Here is a 17373-nt window from a genome sequence, read left to right on the forward strand (position 1 = left end):
TAGTGTAGATTCAAGTTTGTTCAAATCATGACCCCCGGGGGTAGGGCGTGGCCACAATGGCCAACCAAAGTTTTACGTTGAAATATAAAGGAAAATTCTTTAAAAATCTTCTTCTCAAGAATTGCAAAGCCATAATTGATCGTATTTATATGGAAGCATCCTCAGGAAGCGTAGATTCAAATTTATTCAAATCATGACCCCCGGGGATAGGGCCGGGCCACAATGACCGACCCAAAGTTTTACATAGAAATATATAGGAAAATTCTTTAAAAATCTTCTTCTCAAGAATCACAAAGCCATAATTGATCATATTTATATGGAAGCATCCTCAGGTAGTGTAGATTCAAGTTTGTTCAAATCATGACCCCGGGGGTAGGGCGGGGCCAGAATGGCCGACCAATGTTTTTCATAGACATATATAGGAAACTTCTTTAAAAATCATCTTATCAAGAATAGCAAAGCCAGGATTGGTATTGGGACTACTTTTGGATTTAAATTAATAAATTATAAACCAATTTCTACTTTTTCCTAGCCACAGTGCTCAGATGAGCGATGTGGCCCATGGGCCTCTTGTTGATATTTAACTCTACAACTGAATATGGTGTAAACAAGCTAAAAAATAATATATACGAGATGAAGTATAGATAAACATGATGCAGATAAGCAGTATGATGCCCCAAAAACAAATGAGAGGAATAACGGATTTGCTATGTGCATCAGTTGTTTGTAAATACTTTTAAAAGTCCATAACAACAACAGATAAATGGTAGGGCAAACACGGACCTGTAGAAACATTTAAAAGTGGGATTTGGTGTAATGGAGTATAGTTTACATCCCCTATTGATTGGTCACATACCAACTGGTCCTGTGCATTGACCATGTAGACGGACGATTCCCGAAGTCAACCCCCTGAATTTGTAGAATTATTAAATTTTGTTTGAAGCAAATAAAAATGCCAATATGGATATAAATATTTGATTGCTTATTCCTTATTATGTGTATAGAAGACTCTTTTTATATGGAATTTTCATCACACTGAAAAAGCGGATCAAATCGTCTTCATTTCACTTGATGAATATTTTCATGTAGTAACCCCCCCCCCCCCCACACACACACACACAATTCAATATAAAAAAGGTTCATACGGAAAACGAACCTGGGAGCTCTTATATGTTAGATGAGTCACATCCCTACATCACAAATGTACATGTACTTGCATTTATTGCATTTTAAATACAAACATTAGGTCACTTACACAGTACATTGTGTCTAATTTAGCCTTTAATAAGCAGTTCTAATAAATGTAATAAGAATATAAAGTCAGTCGACAACCTGAATTATACGTCATTACTCTTCTCATGCCTCTGTGCTTAAATTGTGCCAAGCGACTTTTAATATCGGCCCTAATAAATATTTTTTTAAATAAACGGGGCCGCACACTTTGAGAGGGGTGAGAGAGGCCCTAGAAAGGTTTGGTATAAGATTTCATAAAATTTCATTGTCAAAGCTATAAAGCTTCTTGAGATATCGCCCGAAAACGAAAGTTTTACACACAGACGAAATGCATGAATTACGACCTTCAACCTTGACCTTTTGATCTCAAAATCAATAGGGGTTTTCCTTAGGCCACAGTGAGTTGCTACATGTAAAATTTCATTGCAAATGCGCGAAGGATTCTCGAGATATCGCGCGAAAAGTGTTAAAATAGAAAGAATTTATTAAATTTTAGCCGGGCTTATAGCTCAAAGAGCAATTGCCGCCTTAAGTGATCCTGTTCAAGGCAGGAAGTCAACGCCATAGTCGCCATTTTAAAGTTACGTGCAAAAATATAGTTCTTACTCTCAAACGCTGAATAAAGCAACAAAAATTAAACAAAGTTTTATCTATATAAATAAACATTAGTAGTAATGACTTTGAAAACTTCAGTCCTAAGTCAAAGAACATAGTTCATTAGCGTAAGGATTTTTGATAATCAGTATCGTAGTTCTCTACACATACGAGGTAAATCAGGAGAGGGAACCAGACTGGCCTGTTTGTTTACATTCAGCTGCGGTAGCAGATTAATTCTGATTCTGACAAAATCGGACCGTGGTATTAGGATTGAAAAACTCACTGTCAGTGTCTATCATTTATATTGATAGTTTTAAAATAATTTTTTCATCAGAATATAAACGTGATTCATGTAAGAAATTCATTCTACTCTGTAAATGAGCCCGGCTCTCTGTACTTCTGAGTACTTTGATTTATCTTAGGCTAGTCCTTTGACCTCAAAATCGATAGGGTTCTTTATTAGGCTATAGGGAGTTGGTATGCAAAATTTCATTGCGAAAGCTCAAAGGGTTCTTAAGAGCATCTTCTCGCGACAGAAGCTTCATGGTAATTCTCCATACGAGGAAAACTTTTCGAAATGGATGTTAAAGAAGATACAATAATATCATATTTATAACAAGAGCCAAGGTTGATATCATCTTGGGTGGAGGATTTAAAAAACTAATGTGCCTAACGTCTTTGTAGGGGCATAGATGCACACATAATTGGACAGTTTCTCTTATTTCTAGCAAAAGTATATCACCTATCTGTAATTTATCGACCTGAGTATATCACACAGTTGCATGCAATATGCATAAAATCTGAGCATTCCCGAGGAAGAGATATTTTTTGTTTAAAAAAATGACAACATTATAGTGGGGTCATTGAAACTTATGAATGTTCTTATAACTTTCAAGAATTAAGTGCACCTAAAAAGTAAATAAGTTGCGCGAGGAGATAACAAAAAATATACATTACATAATGAATGCATACTTTTTAAAAGAAAATGATAACAGTGTAAATTACTAGTAATTTCTCATCATTAGCATTCGTTCGGAATGCAGTGAAAGTGCACCAATATGTTGTTTCCCATTCCTATTCCTCAGTTTTTGCTAATGGTCGGACTTTTTTCTATAATCACACGAAAAGGAAGAATTGTAGAATGGATATTTCTGAAGACATATTTTGATCCTCCGATTCAAAATGGCATTGGTAACATCTGTTTATCGATAAAGATGAGATATTTTGTGCACGTTTTATGTGTACATCACGGATTTATAAAAACAACATATGAACGAATTACAAGGTAATTTTGTACAGGCAGAAACATTATTTAACCTTTCCGATATAACTGGGACGCTGAGAGAAAAACAATTTCTGTCATACAAATTATACAAGAACAAGAAAACAGCAGCCAAGGTCGACATTTTAACAGCTCATGTCTTTTTCCCTTGCAGAAGTTACCCACTGCAATGTATAGAAAATTCTATGATGATGTTCTCATCACCAGTTTCTGGAATTTGTCTTTCCGGCCAATCTCTCAGTTTACTGAAAATAATATCAATTCCTTTTCTAGAATTTCAAAACAATTTTAACAAAATCTAATCTGTTCAAAGCTTCCTTGAAAAAGTGAATTCAAAATGTATCAAGAGAAGAATATGGAGATAACGAACAGTATTCAATATCAAAGTCAATAAAACAATACAAAATAAGAGCAGAGCAAACACAGACGTCCAGAAACATCAGAGGTGGGATCGGGTGCCACGGAGGAGTAAACTTCCCCTGCTAACCGGTCACACCCGTCGTGTGCTCCTTGTCATGTTCGGGGAAATAACGGAAAATCCGTCGTCAATTCAGTGTATAAATAATGAATTACAAATTAGTATGAAAAACATCAGTCAGCATTCGACTCAATGATAAGTTGTATTTGCTGACATTGTCATTGTATCGACCATAGAACTTGCGAAATAATGACTTTAAACGAGACTGCTGATATTCTTGTTTCATCAACTTGTTTGTCAATAATTTACCTCGTATTAGATATTGTTCGAACATAGAAATGAAAGGCCATGACCCTTCCACGAGGAGATATCAAGAAAAGGGAAAAATAGGGTTGCTTCACTTACTGTTCTTCTTGTCAAGAACCGCTGGGCAAAAAATGATAGTTTTGAGAAAGTTTTATGACATAGTGGTGTGTTGATTTAAATCTGTTCAAAGCATGATCCCGAGGGAAAGAGTGGGACGCAAATCAGATTCACCCTTTTCACATTACTTCATACGAAAACATTCCTAAAAGTCCTATCCTTATTTTAGTACAAGTTTAATTAGTGATATTAATATGAAAGTATGTCAAGAACGATCAGGGAATACATTTATATCATGGTCTAAAAAATGAATTAAAGATTAACATAAGAATAGACACGATTCGAGCTAGAAAAAAGTCTTGAGAACAGATTATTTTTATTTTATTATTGATTGTCTATTTGAAGAAATTGAAAAGTACACTATTTAAAATGTTACACATAAATACATGTTTTACAACTTTGAATATAGAAATATATCTAAAACGTACCGATTCAAAACTCGTACAAGTGACTTTGCATATATTCTGCAGCTGTCTTATTAACATTCATTAACATTTATCAGAAATCGCTTAAATGATGAAGGCAGGCTTCTATGTTTTGCTCCTATGAAAAATTTAATATGAAAAATTGAAAAATAAAATAGTCACAAAAAAACCGTAAAAATTTAGTTGTGTAAAACAGTTCTTATTCTTCAATTAGATATATATACACTGTATGCATAATTGCATATATAATAGAGATAATTGGACACATGCATTGCCTTTGTCATCCTTCCGGATAATATAAAAGATCCTAATTATATTTTTTCAATAGAAGGCGATGTTTTATAGTGGTTTAGTAAAATGATGACCATTGATCTTTCATGAGAATGTAAATTTATTAATCGAAATGAATGTTTTAAAAACATATACATCTGGTAATGGAAATAGTGTATGCATATATGTTTGAAATATGATTGAAGTTTCAATATTGATCATACTTATTTAATTTTATCGTCTTTACAAAAGCTTTTATTATGAGTTAAACCTCGATATCTTTAGCATTGCTTGGATGTGAAACATAGAAACTTGTATAGTATTCAAGACATCTGAATAACTGGTAATGGACTGGCAACTACTCCTTTCGTTCTTCTTATACGCTAAGTCAACCTTAATTTATCAGGGTTCAACTGATTTGTTTTTTAATTTACATTCTAGAACAAAGCAACAATATAGAGTGTCTAGATGTACATAAAGAAATAAAAAAGTAAGCAATATCACAATATTGTAAATTATATACTGCATATACTTTTGAAGTTATAGCGGGATAGAAAATTGACATGTTTGCATTTTGCACATCATAGTTTTTGTTTGATTGGGCAGGATAAACATTTAATTCAAATGAATAACGAAATGAACATTAATGAAAAAATACGACAGTATGTACATTTTAAACAGCAAAAAGGCCAGTTGTTGGGTTAAATCTAGGATTGTACCGTTAGAGCAAAGTAGATACTAGTAAAGAGAAACAATTGTAAGTTAAAATGTAGTACAGAGGACCCGGAAATACAATTATTCTCTTTCGTTTCGGTAGTTTTGTTCTTCGTTTCGGCGATCCATTGAATGACATGTTTCTCCAGGGTACGCAGAGGAAGCGCGCCATCTTTCAAAATTGTCGAATGGAAGTCTTTGATGTCAAATTTGTTTCCTTGAATCAAAAAAAAAGAAATATTAAAAATATGTACAACTTAAATAATAATGCTCAATCCAAATAGTTTTCACAAATAATGCATGTAAAATGCACAGTTGACATATTTGTAATATATTTATAAATGTAGAAATATCACAATAAAAATAGTGATATCTTAAACAACTTAAATAATAATGCTCAATCCATTTAAGTATGAAAATAAGTTTTCGAATCAAATAATGCATGTAAAATGCACAGTTGACATATTTGTAATATATTTTTACACATGTAAAATAGTTTTATTGGTACTTTTTAGTTTACTTATTCTAATATTTTAAGATAGCGTACTAATTTGAAGATTAGTCTAGATTTTATCCTTAAAAAGTTTTGAAGATTTGCTATTGTAAAAACTATTTTTTTAACAATAGAAGAAGTCGAATGTAAAGATGAAAAGAATGAGTTGGCAACTTGATCAAACATTTTATAACAATATTTTTACAGTATATTTTGCTAAAAAAAATCACGAAATTCTAAATGTAAATAACAAAAACGTTTAAAAACTATACCCAGTTCATCTTGTGCCTTTATTCGCAATTCTTTTATTTTGAGCTCCCCAATTTTGTATGCACATGCTTGACCTGGAATTGTTATATATCGATCGATTTCTCTTGCTAACAAGACTTCATCAGCCGAGGTGTGGTTAACGAGGTATTGCATTGCTTGATCTCGTGTCCAGCTACAAAAAAGACAATAACATTCAACATAAAAGCTAAATCATTCAGTGATATGATCTTAAACTAGCGTGCACTTGACAGAAAAAAACTGGATATCCTGAGATATTATAATTATGCGCCTGGAAAGATAGATCGGGATGTATATTGTTTTTGTCCTGTCTGTCTGTTTATCTGTTTCTCTGTCTGTTGTCAACGTTAACCTTTGCCATAACTTTTGTACCATGAGAGCTAGATACGTCATATTCGGTATGCATTCTCCACTAATTAAGCTCTTTCAAATGTCACCAAGGTCATTGACTTTATGACCTTGACTATGACCTGGATGCTAAAAATAGCTTTTTCAAACTTTTGGAATAACTTTTGAACTATAGGAGATAGAGATTCCATGTTTATTATGCATACTTCACTATTTAACTTCTATCAAATAACACCTAGGTCAATGATATTGTGATCTTGACTGAGATCTATATGCTAAATATGTTTATTATGTGACTTGAGTGATGTAGAAGACGAATTCCATTTAATGTTAAAATATCCTGTATATCAAGATTTCAGAATTCAATTTATCAAATAGCATTATGTTAAAAAGCTAGTGTCTTTATTTTTATCCAATTGTTAATTGTTCAAAATGTCAAAGAAATGTCTAAATTGAGAAAAGTTTTGTTCAACGCTTCAGAACGAAGAATAGATTTATTAAATTGTTGTAACATATAATATGTATGTAAATATTTATTATATAACTGAAAAATTTGAATATATGTATACCTTGATTATGATATATGTAATTGTCTGATGTGCCATATGGCATAAGAAATAAAGATTTGAATTGAATTCAAAGTTCATTTTATTATTTCCTCAAGAAACAACTTTCAAAAGGGCATATATTTAGCATCAATAATATGCGTATGTCTGAGTACAAATGAAAGAAAAACCCAATATTTATTATCTAATTTTGCAAACTTTTTCACTTTTCAATAGATCAAGCCATCTAAGTTTATACATGTATACAAGCAATCTAATTAAGATATTGATCGTTGATCTTTGTGTAGTGATTTAGTTGGAGCAGCTCAAAGATCAAAGTCTAATTTTAATTAGATAAGCTTGCAAGATTATTGGTAGATTATTCTTAACTTACTTGAAATAGTGTAGCCCTGTATCGACAACAAGTCGAGCTGCTCTAAATATTTCAGTCCTATATCTTCCCATGCTGGAATAGAGAACATTTAATAATAAAAACCAATTGCAATTATAAATGAACACATTACACTCTCTTTTTTTTGTTTCATCTATGTTTTGAAAATTAACCATCTTTGATATTATGCAAACATATACTCACAGGTCATAGTCAGTTTTGTACAAGTTCATTTCCTCACCAAGTGATTCGGCATACAATGCCCAACCCTGAAAACATAGTGACATACTGGTATATCATAGTTAATAATGAAAGAAGAGTAATTAATGTTATATTTTACATAGTTTTAAGCTGACGAAGATGAAAGTAAAACTGTTATTAAATACTCTTACTTTCATAGCCATTTTAATGAGCAAGCGTGCAACTTCTGTATTTTCAAACATTACTGAATACAAGAATCGAACTCAGGACTAGCGCCCTACCAGTAGGCTACTGTGATCGATTAAAATAAACACGGATTAACTTCCATGATACCTCAATATATGCTGTATAAGAAGGAACCTCAAAGGGAACGTTGAAGTAATGTCCATCCTTGTATTTCCTATAATTAGGGATTTTAGCAGTCGACGCAACACTTATCTTTTAAAAAAAACCCAAAGTAATCAATTTTACTTTCATGTAAACGTTTGAGGTATCAGAAAAAGTGAATAGTATTTTTCTGAAATCTGATTACCTGTAAATGATGACCTGGATTTGTTTCATGGATAAGTAAAGGCATAAATGTGATTGAAAGTCTGTAAAGAAAACAAAGACATTTTTAGAACGCTCTATAATATTTTAACCACCTCAACTGAAGAAAAGTTATGCTTCAAACCAGATTACTTATATTTTATATTACACAAGTTGAAAGTAAAAATAATCAATGACTCTAGAACATGAGTTTATATTATTAAAGTTCGTACAAGTGAAATAACAAAGATCCTGTGATTGAACAGAAGGTAAAAAAAATACATTACTGCAAAAAACAAAACCTTAGCTAGGTTAAATGCCATGAAAATTCTTTCAAACCTGCTCATTCCTTTAATCTAAGTTCTAATTTGCAAAAACTTGAAGAAAATAAATCCACTTTTTCAAATTATAGGATAAAGAAGATCTGTTTGATTTGAATTTTTAAACTTATATTTTATAAACATAATTAAAAGAGTCACGTACGATTTATTCGGGTGATTAACGTTGACAAGGAATTCCCCGGGTCTTGATCCATCTGCTGGTCCTGGCACGTACACGCCAGTAATTCCCCCTGCTGGGTTTGGCTTTATACTATTAAAACAATTGTTTAATACATATATAAGCATGGTAATGCAAGTATTATTAGATATAGGGCTGGGACGATATATCGATGATATCGATTCTGTATGGGGACGATACGCATATTTATACATACACATTGTATGAAGAAATATCGAAATATTGTTAAAAAAAACTGGCTTATATTTTTTTTGTTTATTTAGCATTTTGGGTTTAACATATAAAAAATATGCAAATTATAAATATGAAATAAATAATTATTCACACCGCTTGATTAAAAGAATTTTGTTTTTCAACAGATACACCACTACTTCGAATAATGCGAAATGTTTTCTTTATTTCAATGCAAAAAAAGATGTTATAACCAGTTACACATATCGTGATACATATCGTATCATGACTCAAAGATCATAATACGTATCGTTATATAGAAAAAATTGTATCGTTTCAGTCCTATTCAAATATACATGTTGACAACACATACAGATGTTAACACACCCACTATCCAAAAGAATCGCGATATATATTATATATATATATATATATATATATATATATATATATATATATATATATATATATATATATTTCGTTTGTAAGTGCATTCATTTAAAAATATTGAACACTTACTCTACTGGTAAATCAGGAATGTCTTTAAATAAATTAATTAAATTGACAACTTGGGATTAATTTCGTTTGTAAGTGCATTCTTAAACCACTGTATCATTTCATCCTAAAATTGAAACAATTTGCATGTTAGCTCATGTCAAAAAATGGTTAATATTTTCCAGATTAATAAGAAACATTTGACTTTTACAAAATTAGCAGAAGCAAGCTGCGGTGATCTTTCCTCTAAGCATTAGAAGACATAAATTATATTCTGTGAAGTATTCTTACCGCAGTTTGGAAAACATACGCAGGATTATTTTTAAGGCTATCAAAAAACTCTTTTACGGAACCCTTATGATTAAGTTTCATCAAGACCTTAAGGAAAACAAACAATATTTTTATTATAACATAATTTAAAAATGAATTTCAACCAGATATCTTTACACTATTGAATTCGTCTCACCTTTTTCATTGACGCTGAAATTCTCTCCACTTCCTGTAAACCCATGTGATGAACTTCTTCCGGTGTTAGATCCAGAGAGAGATGCCAACGTAGGCATTCTTTGTAGAATTCACCTCCATTATCCCAGCTATTAACACCATAACCACTTCTTACATGGTAGAAATACACCTTTGCAAATGAAATTGGAAGGAAACGTAATTTATTTCTAACATAACGGGATATATTCGGAGTTAGAATTTCATAAAAAAAAAATGAACAGAGAATGAAATTACAAGTTATGTTCAATAATAATTAAAAGAATGGTATCTGGATATCTGGTAACAGGATGTATTTGAAAAAAAAAGTCAAACCTTGTATTGTATATAATTATACTGGTAATAACGTACATTTTCAAGGTAACTTTTTAAGTCTCTAAATTTCTGGATGATGGATTGGACAGCCATCTCGGCTCTTTCTCTCAGCACTGATCTGTTATAAAAATGTATTTTTATTCGCTGTATAAAAATTGAAAGCAGTTTGGAGAGTCAGGGCTATGAATCAGACTAATAAGAAACTTTTTAAAATTTCTGTTGATAAAAGTTGGAGATAATAAACAATATTTAAGGCCAAAGTCGATTTATCTCTATACCATTCCGGGGCAAATGCATCGGCGGTGGGATCAGATGTCATTTCAAAATTAGCAACCCATACCGGTCACAACTGCCGTGTGCTTTTTTGGAAACCCGTAAACAATTTAGAGTGTAAATAAATGGCCCAATAAGTAGTATGAAAAACGTCAGCCAACATTTGACTCAGTGATAGGTTGTTTTGCTTGCAAAGTCATTGTATCTACCAAAAGAATTGTGAAATGTTGATTTAAAACAAGTCTGTTTATCCTTGTTTCATGTTGCTTGTCAATAGCTTGCCCCGTTTCAGAAATTGTTTATTCGTAGAGCATGGTCTTGTTTTTCGACTCAATTGAAAGACATAAACCCAATACTAAGCTGTTGATTAGGGTATATTGCTACATAAGTAACGGAAGTTTGCAATTTAAATGTTGAAGTCATCGCACATCTTACCATCAATGCCTTTTTTTCGTAAAATATCCGAATATAAAACAGGTGTGTCAGACCTTAAGGTAGGACCAAATAGATAGGTCAAATTTTTCCTCAAATTCAATTTTTCTGAAACTTTTATATTTTGTTCTTTTGTTCACTATCTTAAACTTTTACTGGTAAAACCTTTTCAATGTTGATTATGCCTAAATATTTAACGAAAAGCTTTTTGTTGATTGCGAAGGTTAATATTCGTTTGAATACTAGTATCTTGGTTTGTATAAGATTTCACGACAAATTCTATTTAATGGATAAATCGATTTATTAATGATCAATATTGAAAACTTAGAATGCACCATTTATTAGTATTGGAAAATGGTGAAATGTCATCTCATTATTACGTACGTAAACAAAAGTCTCCTCATTATTGCGTACGTAAACTAAAAGTTTTTGTAAATAAAACTAGCCTTTTTTTAAATCAAATGCGCACAGGATTTACTATTAATTGAACTTTAAATGCCCCGTTTTTAGTTATTATAATAAGTTTAATACATGTAATAGACTACCACAGTCATGAATATACAGACTCCACTCCATGGAAAGTCATATGAGGACCTTTCTTAAAAAAGATATTTCAAATTTTGTGTCAAATAGCCAATTTCAATAAATGGCGATAAAAGAAATGAAATGCTATAATTTTTTTATAGAAAAAATACAAAAAAACTTACTTTCTGGAATCATTGACCGTTTCAAGGTTTGTCAGTTTATCTAGAAATGGTGTGTAGAGAACAAAGCTTGTATTGCTTGCACCTTTAAGAAGGCCATCTATAGCTCCGGGAACACGACTCTGAAATTAAAAAAAGAAAGATTATGGGGAAAATATTAAAAAAATCAAACTAATCTCCAATCTTTTTTTCAATTTCATTTATTGTCTGGTCGCCCGCGTGGCGCAGTGGTTAGAGCGTCTGCATTAGAGCGTCGTGAAGTAAGGAGTAGATCCTTACATCGTGGGTTCGAATCCCACTGTGGGACATGGAGACCGGTCCTTCGGATGAGAACGTAGAAACCGAGGTTCCGTGTCGCAGTAGGTGCTGGTCATGGCACAAAAAATACCCCTCCCTGCTCAATGGCCCTGAGTACTGAGCATAGGATAAAATTTCTAGTTCTCTACCCGCAAGTGTTGGCGTCTCCATACAAGTGAAAAAATCTCGAGAGGGACGTTGAACAACAATCAGTAAATCATTCATTCATTCATTGCCTGGATTAATTTTTACTATAAAGTTCTTTGTTTCCTGTAAATTTAGTAAGATTTTAAAGTTTTTAGTGTAAAAAAAATCATATTAGTTTATCATATTTGAGATTGTGCAAGTTTTATTATGAAATATTTTTAAAGAAATATTTACGACTATCCATTTATATTCCATCTGGTATTGGAATGTTTGAACCATATTGTTGAATGATCTGAAGTTTTTATACATACCACCGAAACATTATGATAAGTTCGTCCATATTCTATTGATTTATTAAATCGTATTATCATTTGGTCAATCTGAAATGGAAAACGATTTATACATTAAATATTTGTTGATTATGATATAAAGAATTATACCCAAAGTCATTTCAACAATGTGTATTTTGATATCTAAATATCGTTATTAATATTTATAAAATAATTTATTCAAACGATATGATGAATAGTCTTAAATTTATTCATTATTATTTAATATTCAAGTTATATAATGATCAGAATGCCAGGAATTACCTCATTTGGATATGCCTCCAGTCTACTTAGGTAGTTTTCATAGTCACCCACTGTGTCAAGTGGTGTTTTTTGTACATAATGTGGAAGAAATGTGTGCGGGCCTTTAAGGAAGTTAACAGGATTCAATGCCATGTAGCTAAATTGAATAACACAATAAAATGCAAAGAATAGAATTATAAAATTTCAAGATTTCTGAAGCCTAAATAATTTGAAAATCAGTTGTGTAAAAAGTAGATGTTTTTAAGAAAATAAAATCATTTTGCATTTGGCTTTGAATGGATAAAAAAATTGTGTTTTACATCGTGTTTTTCAGTTTCATTTATGAAAAAAAAAATTACTTGTATACTTACTCTTTCCATTGAAATCCATTCATAACCGTCGTTAATGTGTCATTTAAGATTTCGAAATCTGTCTTTTCCCCTGTTGTAAGTTGTTCATAATTAATAGGGCTCAATTTAGTAAGAAAGCCAAAAAGATCGTCCTAAAATGAAACATTTTACAAATAGTTATTTTTCTGTAAATTGTAATATCAGATAATTTACATGCTATCTTAAAATAGATTTTTTGATTTAGATATACATATATTTTGATTTTAAAACTTACGGTATAAAATTTATGTTCTCAAACGTTGCACTTTTATATCTTGTCAAATTAATATTTTACATTTTTAGAATTTTCGATTCAAAATAAAAAAGCAAAAATATTTCGTACAAATTCATTTTGAAACCTGCGATATGAAAAATCTTCCACCCGGTCATTGTATTTGAAAACGCCTATTGAGGTATGAATCACCTTCCACGGGGTTGGTTCAGCATGATCAATGGATATACCACTCCCCAAATTCCTTCCGTAGGTTATCGAGATCAGATGACAATCCTTCACCTTGAAAATAAAATAAAAACAAATTCAGATTAACTATACATACTTGGTATTATCTTTTATTTGAAAAAAATTTTAAAAGATTTTATTTTTTTCTAATTACATGTATTTAAGAAAGCTATCTAAACCTTTGATTTTATGATGACCGATATCAGCCTTGTCATTATATTTTACAGTATATATTTTCTTAGAGCTTAGATACGTCAACTCTATTTTTATACTCAGTTAAATTAAGTGTAGAATGTCAGTGCTATGTACAGATTGCTTTGTCAGGTTACTCATTGCTTGAGTAAAGTCTACAATGTGTAAACCAAGATTTCAGCACTGTCACGACATTGCTGGGATGATGTGAACTATATATACGTGTTATTAATTGACGGTTTGTTCTTATCTGCAATTAAAAAAATCTTCAAATACAAAAAGTATCTGCATCTGGAAACAGAAGTAAGAACACAAAGGGTGCAACAAAATAAGACATCTTGAGGTATTGTTTTGGTTAATCTATAGGATAAGGATATATCATTTTTTTTTTTACCTACGGGTATAATTACATAGCACTGACATTCTACACTTCATTTAGTTGTAGAATGACATGGCTGATATCGGCCATATGAGAAAAAATTGATAAAGCATTTTTTTTTATAAATAAGAACAGGAAAATTGATTTAAGATGAAAAGAAAACAATGTTGCGCAGAAAAATAAATGAAGTGGAACGGTGTCAACCATTGAAAAAGTTCTTAAAAATCTATCCGAAGGTCATGGTTTACGTTTGAAACAACAAAGATCACTTCACTTCAAGCATTTTTAAAAACATGTTTGTAATGTAAATACAATAGTTTATCTAGTTTTTATTATTCTAAAGGAACTTTTATATCAATAAATATACATCACTCATACCTTCATTTATAAAAAATAACACAAGAGCCACTGTCAGTTTCCAACATACATTCATCCTGCTGAAAACAAAATTATACAATCTTACATTACAAAAGTGTTCCTCGTTTTGTAAACATAATAAAACACTTGTTGTTCAAATAAATGAAAAACTTACCTGTAAACAATGACCCGTCCCAGTTAAAAGATCAGAAGGGTATTTGCTGTTGTTGATTTATATGCTAAATGAGCCCTTTATACCAAGGTAAATTTTTGGAATTTATTGGACCTGAACGCACTAGTCTGTAGAATTTTATTGTGATCCGAGCTTCTTATACAATGTTTAAAATTCTTTTCGAAAGAAAAATTGTCTCCCTAATTTCCCCCCTAAGTCATTGCATATGGGTTTAGAAATGCATATAGTTGTATTTCCAACTTTATTGCTCCTATGTGCACTAAATGTAAATTTATGCCTAATTGAGAATTTTAAAGCAATCTACAAATATCTTCATTGGAGTTTAACGTCTAACATGTTGTATAGTAATGAATGATAATGGTTATTTTGTTTCATGGCGCAGGAGTTGCAGAGATCGACCACACAAAATCTGAAGAAAAAAATAAAAAAAAAAAAAAAAAAATTCAGGCCTCTTCTTTTGTCGGCATGTGAATTGTTTTTTTTTTTCCTCAGTGAACTTTTTTCGTTCATCTCTGCCAATTTTTCTTGTGGATAATTCATATCTGTATGTTTTTTTAGATCCATTTTCATAGTGGTTTTTCTGTTATGTCCAAGCTTTTAACTTGTAATGAAGATTATCTCCCTTCAAATATTCATTTATTTTTATATTTATATTTACTGGCTCCGAGGATATATAACTTCGAAGAGCTCACATTTAATCTAAGTCTCACTTTCATAAAAGTAGAAAAGTAAGACTGAAATCAAAATTGAGTTTGTCTACATTTTATGGTCCATGGGTCTGTTTAATTTATGTTGCCGTGTTAAGAAACTGTTTACAAGCTTCTTTATTTATTTTAGTGTTAAGGGGCTTATAAACTGCAAAAAATATTTACCTGGCTATCAAAATATGTATTGCACTTTTAAAAAAGATTAATATGCTCCCAATCAATATACTCAAATTTTAAATTTTACGTTAAAGAAGAAAGATATGATTTTCATGAACTTAAAGATAAAGTTTGAACAATCATCGAGGGTAAAAACATTACTTTGACAATTTAGAGACATTTTTGTGAGCATTGTTAATTAGTTTGTACCTGAATTACAGAGCCTGAGGATTGGAGTACCTTAAGTAACCTTTTTTAGTACAAAGTCAAGGCGATTTGAATGTTCCTTATCGTCAAAATATACTACATGTATAAACAATGAGTTTTCCAAATGAGAAAGAAATCTAATAATATTTTATTTTGTTCAACTGTCTAGTTCATTTTTATGTATTAGCATTTTACATAGAAATGTTTTACAATAAAAATGTAGTAATTAAAGTAGTTGTTGTATTAGTTGTCTGTATGTTTACTTACTTGATCACCGCCTTTGACGCCTTTAAGGACAGTTACGGGGGTTCTCAGACGTTGTCTGTAACTGGCTAGCTTTTGGAGTGTGCCCAGCTTCTCTTTAGGTCTTTAAGTTCAGCTTCCAGTTTTTCGGCATGTGACTTATGGCCTTCCCCTCTTTCGTTTTCCCTTGAGTATCCAGAAGAGAGCTTTCTTTACTATGCTGTTTGAGTCCCTTCTACGTAAATAGCCAAATTCTAGCGTCTTCTGGTGATGGTTGTAACCATGTCCTCTTGCAGGTAGCTGTTGAGAAGGTCTTGATCTGAGATGGTGTTGGGCCAAAATATTCTTATGATCCTTCTCAGGGACTTTGTTTGGAAAGTCAACAGCTTCAGGTCGTTCTATATCCTTCTTCAACACTATGATCCATACAAGAGAATAGGCAGAATTCAGCTTTTGTATAGTTTAAGCTTTGTTCTTATTGCATACTGACTTGATCTCCAAACAGTTTGTTAGTTGTTAAATATTTTTCTTGCCTGATATTTCCAACTCTGATTTCTAAGTTGACATAAAAACTCTTGATAACATTTATTAGATATCATGGGGTACCGTATGACTGCATAATTTCCATAGTATGTCTTTATGAATAATGTCGAAGGCTTTTTCGAAATCAATAAAATTAATTAAACATGCATTTGTCGTTGCCATTCTGTACAATGTTTTATAATGTTTCTAAGTGTAAATATTCCATACATACATCCTCGGCATGGCCTAAACCCTACTTGCTCTTTACGCAATTTGACATCTACAGTTGCGGAAACATGTATAACAATTTTAGGAAAAATTTTACTTTGGATAGAAATAAGTGTTATTCCCCTATACTTGTTGCATTCGTTCTAGTTGTCTTTCTTTGATATTTTGATGATGGCTCCATGGTTCCATTCATCTGAAATGGTGTTACTTGCCAAATGTCATGGAAAATTGTCTGTAAAATTGTCACCGTAAGAAATGGACCTGTTTTAATCAATTCTGCATGTAAGTTTACAAACAGTTTGTTTCTAATATACTTTATTTAATGAAATATGACAACTGACGAGTAAACTTTCCTGCAAACGTGTCAATAATATCTATTGGACTCCAATTGAACAGTTTAGGTGAATATCGTGATCGTACCCCACTCCCCCTCCCAGCGAATGAATTACAAGCAACTTAACCCTGTCTAAAGATTAGAAAGTATTGAACACACGGTATTGGCGTAAAATAAATAGATCTATGAAACTCTCCTTCATCTTTTAAAACCGTGTATGTACATTAAATGATCTTTCTGTGTAGTAGTTATAATCCTACAGGTCCACACGAAAAAGGCATTATAGCTGTGTTATTATCTGATAACATATTTTGCATTGCTTTTCGCTACTGTTCACTGAATGAGGTTTTTAAAATTGTTTTGACAGTTCAATCACCACGTAAAAAGTAAGATATACATGTATTTCATTTCAATGCATTAAAAA

General features: G+C 31.6%; 1 pseudogene; it reads right to left on the reverse strand.

Moving 5' to 3' along the window:
* Nucleotides 1-4259: 4259 nt before the first annotated feature.
* LOC134281981 (uncharacterized) lies at nt 4260-13382 on the reverse strand (annotated as a pseudogene).
* Nucleotides 13383-17373: the final 3991 nt, after the last annotated feature.

This window comes from Saccostrea cucullata, unplaced genomic scaffold (genome assembly GCF_032062105.1).
Source record: "Saccostrea cucullata isolate Sc308-1 unplaced genomic scaffold, CSIRO_AGI_Scuc_v1 ctg85, whole genome shotgun sequence".
NCBI classification, from domain to species: Eukaryota; Metazoa; Mollusca; class Bivalvia; order Ostreida; family Ostreidae; genus Saccostrea; species Saccostrea cuccullata.